The sequence below is a fragment of the Anas platyrhynchos genome, chromosome 5, assembly GCF_047663525.1.
Source record: "Anas platyrhynchos isolate ZD024472 breed Pekin duck chromosome 5, IASCAAS_PekinDuck_T2T, whole genome shotgun sequence".
NCBI lineage: Eukaryota > Metazoa > Chordata > Aves > Anseriformes > Anatidae > Anas > Anas platyrhynchos.
The window spans coordinates 36049285-36063252 of record NC_092591.1 but is presented as its reverse complement, the minus strand read 5'-3'; the positions used below and the strand labels follow the sequence as shown (position 1 = coordinate 36063252).

The 13968-nt window shown below is 40.7% G+C and overlaps 1 protein-coding gene across 12 annotated transcripts in view; it reads left to right on the top strand.

Annotated features, from left to right (window-relative positions):
- The window catches only part of SIPA1L1 (signal induced proliferation associated 1 like 1), a 202704-nt gene that overhangs the window by 80815 nt on the left and 107921 nt on the right, over positions 1 to 13968 (top strand). For 10 of the 12 annotated variants that reach the window (XM_027458314.3, XM_027458313.3, XM_072038826.1 and 7 more), the window contains one exon: positions 1590 to 1666. The exons of the other annotated variants lie outside the window; for them this stretch is intronic. The gene's annotated coding sequence lies outside the window, so the exon portion shown is untranslated. The remainder of the gene's footprint in view (positions 1 to 1589; positions 1667 to 13968) is intronic. 12 annotated transcript variants of the gene reach the window in all.

The following is a 13968-nucleotide window of genomic DNA, read 5'->3' as shown; positions in this document are numbered from 1 at the left end:
TCCCAGTTGTTAGTGAATTAATCTCAATTGTGAGCAGCTGCTGAAATAATAAATGCTGCTGCTGCTTAAATGGTAGTTACAGGTATTCTGATTTCTTGAGAGCCCCAAACAGATTTGAAAAGCAAAACCAAAAAGCTCAGCTGGTAAAGCCATCACAGGATAAGGCAGGAAGCCTGCATGACAGAAGTCGTAAATGGAGAAATTCATTCAGTTGAATGCAGCATCCTGGAGGTGGGTGTACGCAGGATTTTGCTGAGCATGTTTAAGCTGGTGCTGCCTTTGAGAGGGGTGGCCGGGTGCCCCCATCTGCTGATTCGAGTTGTTTGAGAGGTCTTGCAACCAGGAGGGAGAGAGAATGGGCACATTTATTCCAGTTTTGTATACTACTTCAAATGATCATTTTCTGAGCATCTCTGAGATGAATGAGGGTAACCTATCTCCAGGTAGCTGACTGCAGCTGTGCCCTGGCCCCCCTTGCTGAGGGGGAGTCGGAGCTGCTCATCAGTCAGCCCTTCATCTGCCAAGGTTCATGGCCTTGCGTTGTAAGGCAAGTCCATGGTGGTGGTGATTTGCCTTAAACACACAGTTCTGTGAATGTTAGAGTTATCTTGATTCAGCAGCCAGGGCTCTAGGACTTGCAGTGGAGGAAAAAATACTCTTTTGTTAGGCTTAATACGCAGCTGCTTAGGTAAGTAGCTCCAGCAGTAACGTAAAGGGGACTCTTGTGGTGTGAGAAAACCTGTCCCAATTTAAGCTGTTTTTGTCAAATACATTTAGCTTGGGCAGATGTCACACATGTGGTTTAGGTATACTGCCCTGGCTGCTAAGTTTGCTGAATAATGCTAATTTTGCTTCACTGCCTCGCGGTTTGCAAGCTTGGCCAGACTTGGCAGGGGTTCAGGGGGGCAGCTGAGCCTGCCCTGGTGTGGGGCTGCGGTGTCTGGGTGGGTTTTCTCCTCTGATCGCTGTTCTGGGAAATAGCGGGCTCCTTTAGTGGCATGTCTCAGAAATGAGCGTGCAGAGACAATCTGTTCTGTACTTGTGGTGCTTTCTCTGTTGGCATCAGTATGGAGTGGAGGGAGGAAATGATTGTGATTCAAATGCTGAAGGGCTGAAGAACAGAAAAAAGGGAGAAGATGCTAGGCTGGGAGATGGAAGACCAGGCACTGGGAGGGAAGAAAGAGAAGGATGTAAGAGCAGGAAACTGTTGGCAAAAAAAAAAAAAAAAAAGGGTGAAAGGAGGGGGGAAAAAGAGGGAGTGAGGGAGTGGAGTGAACAAAAAATGTGAGGGAAGGATTCATGAGCGCCAGGCAGGAACAAACAGCAGAAGGGAGGTTCTGGGGACAAGGGTGGGGGTGGGATGCAGATCACTGGCTCTTTAAAGTCTTGGAAGTTTGTACTGTACTGCTGTTTGATAGCACTGCAGATGCAAAAATCTGAAATTTTGTGGCAGGTGCTCTCAGTAGAAGATTCCTTTTTGGAGAATTTCATTCTCCAACTATTTGGCTACTTAGCTCTTAAATTAGTTAACTCTGATCAAGAATATTTTATCTATATATTTTATTTATTTTTTTCCTCTATTTTACCAGCTGGTACATCTTTGAAGAGAGATTTCCTGTGCCCTTCCTCAGATGTCTGTGATATTTCCAAGAGGAACTGTCTTTCTGTAAGTGGAACTCTTCTGTGATTATCAAATTCATAATCTGAATTAGTTGAACACATTAACAGGAAAGTGTGTATGCAGAGAAGTCTAAACAGTTTTAAACATGATTTTTTTAGTATGTAAAATCATTTGCTTGATATTCCCATTGTCTTAACCACAAATTAAATAAGATTTTTCATGATTCGTAATTAAGAATAACGATAGATTTTCAGGGGAAGCTTCTTTTTTGGCTTTGGGCATTTGAAATGAATAGTAAACTTCTATTCTCTAGCTTAGACAGTGATAATAAAAGCAGTACACATCTCTGTCAACATTTGTGAAAAATAAGTCTCTGGGGATTTCTGAATGTTTTATTTAATGATGAGAACAGTAAATCTGTCCTGTGTGGTGTCTGAGTGAGCTGTCTTATATCAAAACATTATTAATTGATTTTTATACTTTACAGCTGTGTTTTGGGAATACGTATTGGAATGAAAGCCAAAAGCTCCCCTCTGGATTGCAAGTCATATTGTAGAAGAGTTGAAGTTTTTTTTTTTTTTAGCAATGTTGATCAGGAGGAAGAGGGAGGCTGCTCAGCTGCCTACTTAGCTTGGTTTGCCAGCTGTATTAGAACTAGTTTAGTCATGGGAGCACAGCTCATCAGACCTGTGTACACATATAGGTGTTTGAAGATGAAGATGGGTACCCTGTGAGATCTTCATTTATACTTAAATCCATTATTACCATCAGATTGTGAAATTAAGGTTTTACTGGGATTGCTGAAGAACCGTGTATTCGTTTCTTCAGATGTGAACACCATGGAGATCGGCCTTCAAAGGTGCTGTTCTCTAGAAATAGTGCTTTCTTTGTTAGTAGGTGGTTCTCTACTGGTTTGGAAACTCAACGTGTTTGCCACATGAGGAGGTGAATGTAGCCTGGGGAAGGGAGGAGTGGAGCAGTGGAAGGGAGGATCCGGCCTCCCTTCCCTGGCAGGGGCAGGCTATCAAGCTTGGCTCAAGCTGCAGCTTCAGGCTCCGTGAGGAGTCTCAGCACGATCTCTGTGGGCCTCCTGGATGGCAATACCTGGTTTGTCCCAAATGTGGACTGGATAGATCATCATGGTGGCACAGGCAGTCCTGGAGCACAGAGTATGCGCATACAGTCTGCACTGTTCTGCAGCACAGAAGAATACAGAAGTCTAGGAGAAATCCAGCTGCATGTTTGGCCATGGTAAAATAATTCACAGAAGTATCATGCAGCATGGCGTTTTAGGAGATGGTTGAGATTGAAACATTGAATCCTCTGGGATCATCATAGCTATTTAAAGTTAAGAGTGCATATAGTACCACAGTTATTTCCTTTAGCGTGCACGTGTTGTCTCCTCTCTCTAAAAATTACAGTCATTCTGCAGACTACTCAAAACAGGAAAAAAAAATGGACTGCCTGTACTAGCTACTCTGGGCTGTGGTTATGAAAGCAAGTGTAGGAATTCAGTAGTCAGATTAGTTGTACTGTGAAAATAACAGTTGTGAAAGCTATTGCTTTTTACATAATGATAATTTTCAAATTATCATCAGCTGTTTTTATACAGAATGAACATCAAATATAGATGGCTTACCACATAAACCTCTCAATGAAAAAAAAAAACAAAACAAATGACAAAAGCCACAAATAATGAGATGACTGAATCCTGCAGCACAAACCATTGATCTTTTTTGTCTCAAACAGAAAAAAACAACCAACCAAAAAAAAAAAAACCAACCCCCACACCTTCTAATAATTTCTTCTAATTTATACCTAAATAATTTCTTATTTGTCATTAGTGTCAAAGTTAAAGCTTCAGTTATTGACTTAATTGGTCATATTTAACACAAAAGGATTTCATAGTATTAGAACATCTAAGTGTTCTGGTTTTAAATGTAAAATTGTAGAGTAAGTTTTATGTGAAGTAATGTGACCTAGAAGAGGCTTTGGCAACAGGTTCAATTTCAGTGAATCCAGCAAAAATTGCAGAGTTTGCTTTTTCTTGCACCTGCTTTACATAAACATACTGTGCTTGTACCAAAACTGTATTTTGTTTTTGTGAGTATGATAGTCTTACCAGCAATTTCATTTAATCATCCACTGTTTGCTTTTTTTTAAAAAAGCACTAAATTTAATTTTTAAAGTTGAGATTCTTATGAATGGGAAGACATCAAAGGAGAAGGCCAGTAACTGGGGAAAGAGCCATACACAGTGTAAAACATGGGATAATGAGAGAGAGGCTAAGAGCCTGTTCTGTCACATTTCAGTTTAAAATAGCTGGGGACATAAGGAAATAAGCAAATTATTTGATGAGTTAGCAATGAACTTAGCTGCAGCAATTTGAAGAGAAGCAAGGACAGCCAACAGCTTGTCAATTTGATGGATTGACCCCAAAGTTTATTTAAAAAGAAATCACTCAAGAAAATTTATTGCTTTCATATGCTTTTACCAATGTGTCTGTTCTCAGCTTCTAGCCTGTGAACCACCAGTGGAATTCAGAGCCTGTCCATCATCTGCAAACAAAAGTATTTTTGATAACCGTGCAATTGAGCAATAGAAAATGAATAATTCAATGTGTCTTACAAATGTGCCTGTCCATCATTGTGTAAACAAAAGTATTTTTGATAACCGTGCAATTGAGCAATAGAAGATGAATGATTCAATGTGTCTCACAAAAAGCTGAAAAAAATAATTAGAAAGAAAGACAAAAGAAAACTTGGCTGTCAGTGCAGAAGCATCTTCCTGGTGGTCCCCCAGACTTAGGCAGCATGACAATTGATCTCCTCAGCTTTTCATCAGTGGGGCTGCCCGTTTAATTTCGGTCGCCACCCTTGTCTATGCAGTTGCACCACACTACTCATGCCTGTGCTCATGGTGTTGTTGCTGGAGGTGAGTGGGGTTGTGCGAGTTCCCCTCCCTCTACAACCACTTCCGTATCTGTGATGCTTTTCACTATTCTGCCCTTAGATGTTTGTGTATAATTTAATGATGCCAGGGAAGTTGCACTGGGGCTTTGTGGAAAAATTGTCTTGAAAGAAGGCAGGTAATCTTTCATGAGCTGCTGCTCACTACCTGTTTTCTCCCAGAATTTTCTTGGGGAAGAGGTGCGTCACTTTCTGAAATCAGACAGTAAGAGTTTTTCATAAGCTGAGTGGCTGAGTTGGGAATCTTTAAGTACCCTGAAAAGACCTTTCTTTTTGGTAAGCTCATGCACATGTTAATGGAAGTTGTTTTGCACAGGAAGATACAGGAGATGTATTTTAAATATCAGTATGAATCCGTCGATATTAGTAATTCTGTCACTGTTAGCTGAGACATCAAATATATGTTAAGGATACTTGAAATTGCTGTGTCTAAGAATCTGCAAAAAATTGTGACAGTCAGGCTTATCTTAATCCAAGTGTAAGGAGGTATAACCAAGTACTCTTGTTCTGAGGGCATTCTCATTCTTTTGTCACTGTAAAATATTTTCTTTATAGCAATCTCTTGGTTATCATTGCTTTTCAGATGCCTCTCAAGGTGTCACCATAGCTCTTTTCATATGTGCCCATTAAAAGTTATTGAATTTAATATATTTTTTCCAACAGAGTATTTGCAAACTTCCATTCAGGTACAAACTATCAGAAGTGCTCTTTTTACCAGTAAATTCTGAAAACAAATTCTTGAAGGAGGAGACACATTATTCACCTAAAGAAAAGAAGGATACTTCTTGGACAGATTAATGTATTTCAAGCTGTGTTCTCCATCCATAATCAGATTTGGGAATGCGGTTTTCTGCAGTGCACCTGCACTTCTTTGACTTGCATTTAAAATATACAAGCAAAAGCTATACCTAAGAGACGTGATGCTCTCTTACCTCCCATGTGATGATAAAATGTGACATGATGTATGCTGTCACTGAGGCAAGAGAGCTGGGTGGTGCACAGAGAGTAAACAGATCACAAGTCCATTTTTCTGTGTCTGTATGGGAAGGGAGGGAAGAGAAGCGGGAGACTTCTTTCAGATTTTGCACTTCATTGTGGGTAAAGTCAGTGTTTTACAGCTGTTAATGGGGAAAAATCAGCTCATGAAATTGTATTAATTTAATAAAGCCTTTAAATCCTTGATTTTTCTTCCAGTACAGAATATTGTTGCAAGAATCCTTTCCTTATCAACAAAGGAGAAGTAATTACCAGTAACATGGTCATATTTTTTCACAAAGCATGGCTATGCATCAATACTCCGTGTATTTTCCTATGTGACTTAAATTCTATGGACTTCCATTAAAATACTCTGAATAGAACTATTTCCAAATTGTGTCTGAGTTAGCTATCTTTCTATAAGGTAGTTGGTTAAGAAGACCATAACAACAAACATAGATGGATGCATGGCCTGTCCCACTACCTTAGCAATCTTTTTGACATCATGCTTGCTCAGTATCGGAAGTTTAGAGAAGAATATGAGAGCAGGCATACAGTGATCTTTACACACTTTATTTCCTCTATCGTTTAGTAGTTTTTGACTCTTGCATCAGGGGAGACATCATGTGCAAAGTATGCTTTCATTGAAATGTGAAATAAGGAAGCTTTGTGGAGTCTAGTAGTATCTTCTGACAGAGATCCATTGTTTATATGATTTGTAAGGTACTGTCATTATTCTAAATAGGGTATCTGATTATTTCATTTGCTGCCCAATTATAATATTTGGAGAAAAATCAAATGATGGTTTTCCTTTTCCTCTTTTCTATGTTTTCCATGATTTTATAGACCACCTGTTTCCTCTCAACTGTCTGTTCCAGAACGAAGGGCTCATAAACCCAGGCAGCCACTGAAAGAACTTCCTGCTTGCATGTTCCTGCTTCTGTTGCTGGCATAAATGTTCCTATAGTCACACAAAGACACAGAGCAAGGGACCGATACGCCTAAAAATTTACTCTTCCACATCCCTAGATACTTGGAACAGTTCAACTCAGCCAGTTCAACTCTGTGGATGCATGGCCATAAGATGGCAGGAACAGCAATAAGCAGATGGACACCTTCTCAGGTGTGTGGGCGTCAACTCTCTGCTCTGTGAACGCTTCTCACCTGGTGTTAAATGGAAATCTGTTGCTTTATCTCTGGCTGTGCTCTGCGTACACGCATACAAAGAAACGGTTTCAAACCAGAGACTTGAGAGCTTTTTATTCTGGGGCAGTTAATGTCCAAGTGTGCAGGTAACTCTTAGCATCCAGAAGCAAATGAGTGATGGTGAACCCACTGCCTAAGCCTTCCAGGGGAGGAGTGAACGCGCTGCCAGCGAGTCCCTGCGTGCCGGCTCCCCAGCCGTCTGTGCTGTGTGCGTGGGCCTCCGCCGCCTCTGCAGCTGGTCTGACGGCAACGTGTGCGTGGATCTGGGCCAGTGGCCAGCTCTGGCCCAGCTCCCGAGGCGGGTCTCTGTGCTGCAGCTTCTAGAGCAGCGCTGGTAGGATGAGAAGACAGGAGAGGCAGTCCTGTGGAGGTGGAGAGGGAGGCATGCTGTAAAGGCAGTGTTTGGAGGATACAGGAGTGAGAGGGAGGAATTTGAGCACTGGTATTTGAGGGATATACAAATGTTGCTGCTTTTTGTTCAAGTGGGGTTTGACTTAAAAACCCCAAACACCTACATCCCAGCTGTCAATGGCCTGACAGACCTCATGATGACAAACTTGGCTGTGAGAAGTTGATGGGAATTACCTTTGGGAGGTACACGTGGTCTCGTGTGGTCAGTCAGCCATGCACCCCAGCATTGTGCTTTCATACTTCGATCAGTAGAAGAAATACTGTACTAGAAGCAGCACTGTGTCCAGGAACACGAGTAGTTTACGAGTTGGCAATGGGATCATCATCCATTCGAACCTTCTGGTTCCTACCTGCTCCTTCACCACATCCCTCCACTTACCTGAACTTCTTTACCGTCTTTAATGGCTCCAGCACAGGGCATGAGTAGCTTCATTTTCCCCAAAGTTGACCATTTGGCCATGTATTTCCATTTTTTTGCAGGCCTGGCTTAGTAAAGACTTAGTAAAAACTCATGTATGTATGATTGGGGTAATTTGTTAAGAAAGGAAGGATAGCAATGGTTACTGCAGAAGTCTGACTTGTTTAGGAAACCAGGGAAGGGGGGACAGATTAATTCTTTATTCAAAGTTGGCTAAGTTTTGCAATCTTCTTATGCTTTTTATTTCCTTTCCCCGTCTGTGCTGTTTTAATGTGGTTTACCAGTATGATGACCCCTTCAGGAGTTCTCACTGAAAATGGCCTCTAACTTTCATCTGAACATGCTGATTTCTTCTGCTTCTATAAATTTCACTGTACAGCTGGAATAGCCGTGCTTCACTAGTTTAACACAAAACAGAGATGCATTTATTAGCTGGATAATGTCTGTGCTTCTGGAGTCAAGTCATATTTGCATTTGGTAGAGTTTATAGAAGGCTGTTTTCTCAGTAGAGGGATTGTGGAAAATGCATCATGCAAAATCCTCAGGAATATTATTTTCAGCAAGTGTCACGTACCAGATGGCTTTGCAACCTATTTAGCTATCTGTTTTTGTTAATCTTGCTTTGCTTGCTTGAGACCTCAAAACTTAATTTCCCCACCTGCTGATAAATATAGGGTCATAGGAATCGCCACGTTGGGTCAGACCATCTGTTCTTTAATTAGGATTAGTAGCAGATGCTTGGGATGATGATGCACAAAAATCTACAATAGGCAGTTATGATAATAATGTGCTCCAGGGAATCTCTCTCTGGGATCCTGTTAGTTCAGCTTGTGTTGTGAAGCTATTTATTTTTAAATATTTTCTACTGTGATGCCATTTTATCTTTTGTTCTCCCCTTTAACATTGCTAAGCTTTTGGCTTGGCAGTCCTGCATCCCTCACAGTGAGTTCCCTGGGTAGACAAACGAGGTCTCTTTGGGTGGGGAACTTGTCAACTTTCAATTTAGTTGAATCCTTCCTTCCTTGTCTCTTGTGTTATTCAGGGAAAGAAATCTTTGGTCTACCTCTCCTCTGCCATTTAAAAAATCTTTTTCTTGGGAAAAAAATTGTATTCTTTCTGATTCTTCTTCATGCTTTTCGATATTCTTGATTCCTGTGTCCAGAAGGAGAGAAAAACATAGCTGTGGCAACTGGCTGATTCAGATTTCCCACCGTGCTTCAGTTGAGAAAACACCACTGATGCCTATATGAGAAAATATTTTCTTACGCTACAGAAGAAGTATCATTTATACAAAGTACCTTCAGTATTTTAGTTTTTATTTGAGGAAGATGAGCTTTGTTGTAATAGTGAAGGTGCCTTTGCAATGGGCATGCTACAGTTCTGCAGCAAGGTGATGGGTGTTTGCAGCTGCTCTCCAAGCTGCTTTGAGCAGAGCATGGCACAGGACTGAAAGGTGGGGAGAGTTCCTTCTCAGGGCCATGGGTGTGCCTGCGTTTCCTTTGGCAGCCCTCAACCTGAAATGAGAAACTGCACTTCTTTTCTTACTGCAGCTGGAGTGGTGCTTAAAGAAGTGCTCAACTGGGGGACAAACATCGCTTGCTGGTAGTAACAGCGATGCCACTAGCTAAACAGCAGTTCCCAAACCGGGGGCTGTGGCAGCACAAATGGGCATGGACACAAGATACCAGTTACTGTTTGGGGGGGGTGGGTTGTTACACTGTGCTGATCTGAAATAAATTTAAGAGCAATTGATAGAGAAACCATTTGATGTAGATTATGCCTGTAATTTTAAATGTCTGTGCAAAAGGGATCTCAGTTGTCTTTGTACTTGCCTCTTTTTATTTCTGTGGGGCCTTATTTCTTGATGGAGTATTACTCATGAAGTGCTAGCCTCCCTCTATCACTTCCATTTTTCTATATGCATTCTTAGAAAACTCATTAAACCTCGAGATGAGTGTAAGTTAGTAGTTGAAGGAACCAATAGGGTTTGAGTGAAGGGAGGTAAAATTATGGGGAGGAGAGACAGGTTTTGGTTAGATACATGAATAGAGAAATGAGGTGTTGAACACTATCCTTACCAGCAAAGGAATGCAGTTTTTTCTAACCTGCTTCTAAGCATCAGAGCCAGAAGCCTGTGTTGTGTTGTGCTCAGGTTTCCAAGGAGATGGGAGATATTTTTGCAAAACTGAGAAATTGAGAAATCATGGAAAGAGGAATTTTAAATTGCATGTCAAACCACAAAATGCAGTGGCACGGCAGATTTGTAATACAAAGTATTTTAAGGGTAGAACTTAAATGCTGTACAGCTGAAATCCTTTCTCACTGATGGTAATGATTAGCATTTATCTGAGAGCTATTTTAGGATGATAAACAACATTCTTTTCATTTTCAACTGCTTGGAGAGAAGAGTAAGTGCCCAGATAAATAGATGCTATTTATCACCAAGTCTGCAAGAATTCTTTACCCAGAATTAAAAATCCTAAAGTGTTCCTAAGAAATTAAGGTGGTTTGAAAATGCTGGAGATCCAGCTCTTGAAATACTGGTTGGCTTGAGAGTGTTGAATGAATAGGTATTACAGATGGAGCAGCCCAGGAATGTTCTGTGTCTAGGATGTTAAAAGCTGCTTAAGATTATATGAAGTATTTGTCAACTTCTTGAGGAAACTGGAAATTTTCAGTTGATGACAGCATATGTGTAGCATCCAACTTTTTTTGCATGTAAGAGTTAAGGCACGATGTGGTAAAACCTGCTTAGATGCCAGCTTATGCTTTGGAGTACTGGGTAGCTGCAGGACACCCCGTGAAGCCAGAAGAGTGGACTAATTTTGCTAATCGTGGACATGTGCCGTGCTTTGTGAAAGAACTTGTAAATTAATAATCAAGAGATGGACTTCTCTGTAGTGGTATGACAATTTTCACACCCTAGAATATCTTGGTGTGCAGCATTGCTAGGACCTGTGGGTCTGCAGCAGACTCTCTGGCACAAAGAGTGGCATCTGAGCTTATGTGGTACAAAGTGTGTACTCTGCTATATAGCATGTATAATCTTAAGCTTTCTTCTAGCCATACATTACTGTAGATATGTCATGGTTCTACTTGCCTGTATTTGTTTCATCTGATTTTAATCATGGCTTCGCTTCTGCACCTGTGCTATCACTAAGAGGCTGGTCAGCATCTTTATCACTCTGGTTGTGATACTGTTTCTGTACCTCAGGCATGGCTGGCAGGTGGAGCAGATAGGTAGGGCATGTAGCAGGACATCACAGGGAGGGGCTCTGTGAATCCCTGTGAAAACTCAGTAGGAGAAGGGTAGGTAGAAACAATACTGTCGTCAGTTTGAGCTGAAAGCCAAGGTGGGATTGCAGGAGGGACTCTAGTTAGTATTGTTGGGAAAAGGCCAGGGGTCTAATGAACATGGGTAAATCTTTGGCTGCAACGTGAGCGTAACTGAGATGGTAAATCATGCAGCAATGAACTGTCTGCTGGGAATTGGTGTCCCTCAATATGCCTTGTCTGGGGGGAGCCAGCACTGGCATTACTGGCTCCCTAGCTGTTCATAGTTTTTCTTCCTGTTAATTCCATAAATTAATGAAGGTATTCTTCTCAAGCAGGTAATAATATGACTTTTAAAGACAGAGGTGCATGATTTGTTAAAAACTTTTTTGTTTGTAATTTTAGAATGTCATTATATAAGGAAAAAAAAACCAAAAACAAAATGTAAAGCACAGTATGAAGCTTTCTGGTAAAAGCAAAATGTTGTATCCTATATTTTTATATGCTTAAAATTTATGCTCTATAAAACAACAATTTCCTGACATGCATCTTCAGGATAGCTTCATACTGGTTTTGGTTTTGAGACTTAGGATTTGTTTAATTGAATATTCCAGGATGAAGTATTCAGCTGTATTTACTATGTAATATGTCAAAGCTTAATTTCATTCTATCAGCCACTAAAATCTTTGGACATAGATACAAACAAGCAAACAAAGTGAAGAAGTATTTTGTTTGTATTACTGAATGTATTTGTAATGTTGTTTTTGAAAACACTGCTGTTTTGGGAAAATAATACAGAGGTCCACAAAATAGTAAAACCTACAAAATAGTAAAATTACAGAAGTTTGAAGATCATGAAATAGTTAAAGGATATGTTGCTGATACAAAAAAGACATCTTGACCAGCTGTATATGACTACATTCCTTGCTTATGCATACTGCTTTTTGAAGTACTGGGCCTCTGAACTGCAAGAATGATGCAAGCTTTACCTTTGCTTGAAAAACAGGATGTTTTTGATACTAGAAATAGAAAAATGTGAGATGAGTGATTTAGGAGATATAGTTTGAATAAGGTGGAAAAAAAAAGGACAAAAAATGCAAAAATTTTAGGAAATAATACAATTAAATATTGTATTAAATAATACAATTAAATAAAATTGTATTAAATAATGCAATTAAATATTAGGGAGGCTTAAATTGCCTAGTCTGTAGGGCCAGTTGCTCAGTTGTTCACAACTGTACTTCCCATTTCTGCCCATAAATGAGTTCATGATTTTAGCTTAGTGATGTGTATAAGTAGTGAAAGCAGAGGAAACAATATAGGGGCCAACTGGTGAGAAGAATATATGTGTGTGTGTGTGTGTGTATATATATATGTACATATATATTTTTTATTATTATTATTTTTTCTTGCTGGTTTTGGTACCTGGGTTACTTGGGGCAGAGTGAGCTCTAATGCCACAGTCAGTGCTTCAGTCATGTAGGCATGCATTCAAGACTTCCCTGAAGACAGCAAAGTGAAGATTTTTTGGTGAAGGAGGTTCCAGTGAAACCTCAAAGATGAGAGGAATTTCAAAAGGAAACTAAAATGATCATCTGTCATGAGAGATTCATTGGCTGCTATTCAGAACAGAAAACTGTGCAAAATGCTTGTGGCCAGCTAAATGAATATGAATGTGTTACATTTTTCCACCCCTTTTGCATGCATAACAGAACATGCCTGAATCAAAATGGGTTAGGCAGATCATAGTTGGTTAATGACCACTTGGTATTTAAAACTTTCCTGGAAGAAAATACATTTGTTTGGTTTAAATCAATTTTATGCTGAAGGACTTACGAAGCTTTTGTGAAGCTTTTACATCGCTGGTGAGTTGTCCATTCGGTTACCTCCCATATAGAACTGACATCAGGTTTCATTAGAAATAGGGTTTGCTGCTGTGAACATTGAGTTTCTTAAAGCACATGGGAATAGCCCTTCCTAAATATAGCTTTTCTTTAGTAATTTTATCCTCAAGGACCAATGAGTAGGGTATCCCAAACTGCATACATCTTGCTCAAGGAAGGGTCTTGTTTGTGGTGTGTGTTTGGATGTAAAGTCAGAGAAACTACTGTCTGCGTTAGATTTAGCAATGAAAATAGTAAATACAAGTCTGAGAAATGTTTTATTTGCTGTAGAAATCAGCATGGTGAACTAGGCAGAGATTTTGTAGGAAGAAGTGGCCATCTAAAGAATTGAGGATTCATATAGTAATTGTGTAGACAAAAGTTGTCTCACAGTGCATCAGCTTTTCTGGATTTGTCTTTTGCTTCCGATGTTTAGAAGTTTTACTTTGTCATTTGCTGTAGAGAAAACATGTTTAAAGTTTTAATCTCTAGGTGACAGCACAGTGCACTGTTCTCTACAGCGGGCAGGTGCCAGCAAACCGTGTTGGTGCTGTTCTGCCGTGGGAGATGTGAGCCACCTCTGCTCTTCCTGCCTCCCCTGGGGAGTCAAAGTGGGTACGGTGAGCAGCGGGTGCTGCTTGTGCCCCAACCTGCCAATCCCCGCAGCTTGCGGTGTCTCAGAGCTGCACGCCTGTGCGCACGCATGCCCTCTGGTGACAGTGGAGCATCTTTGAAAGTTCAGAGAAACGCAACAAAATACGGAAAATAAAAAGCTCTCAGCTCAGGAGGGTTATTATGCTCTCCCCCCACGAAACAGAGTGGGATGGAGGTGCTAGTGATGTGATAATTTGTGCGGCAACTGTAAAAGCTTTCAAACTGCGTAGGCTTAACTCTTTTCCCATCTCTTTGTAGTTGCCATGGCTTTTAAATAACTGCATGTTACAGTTTGCGCGGTGACGTTCTCTTCAGGTCGCACTTCCAGCAGCCCTTCAGGGGCCCTCAGTCTCAGGCACCCATTGGTTCACCCCCCTTTTCTCTCTTCTCTCAGCTGCTGCCAGCGTTGAGTTAGATCAGAAGTGAGCTTCCATTCGTCCTAGTGAAGCCATCAGTTAAATGCATGCTTTGAATCCAGATCAGTTCTTCAGTTCAGCTGCCCTCCTGCAGCAAGAGTTTGGCTTGGCCAGGTGGGGTCACTGGCACTGAAGTCCAGCT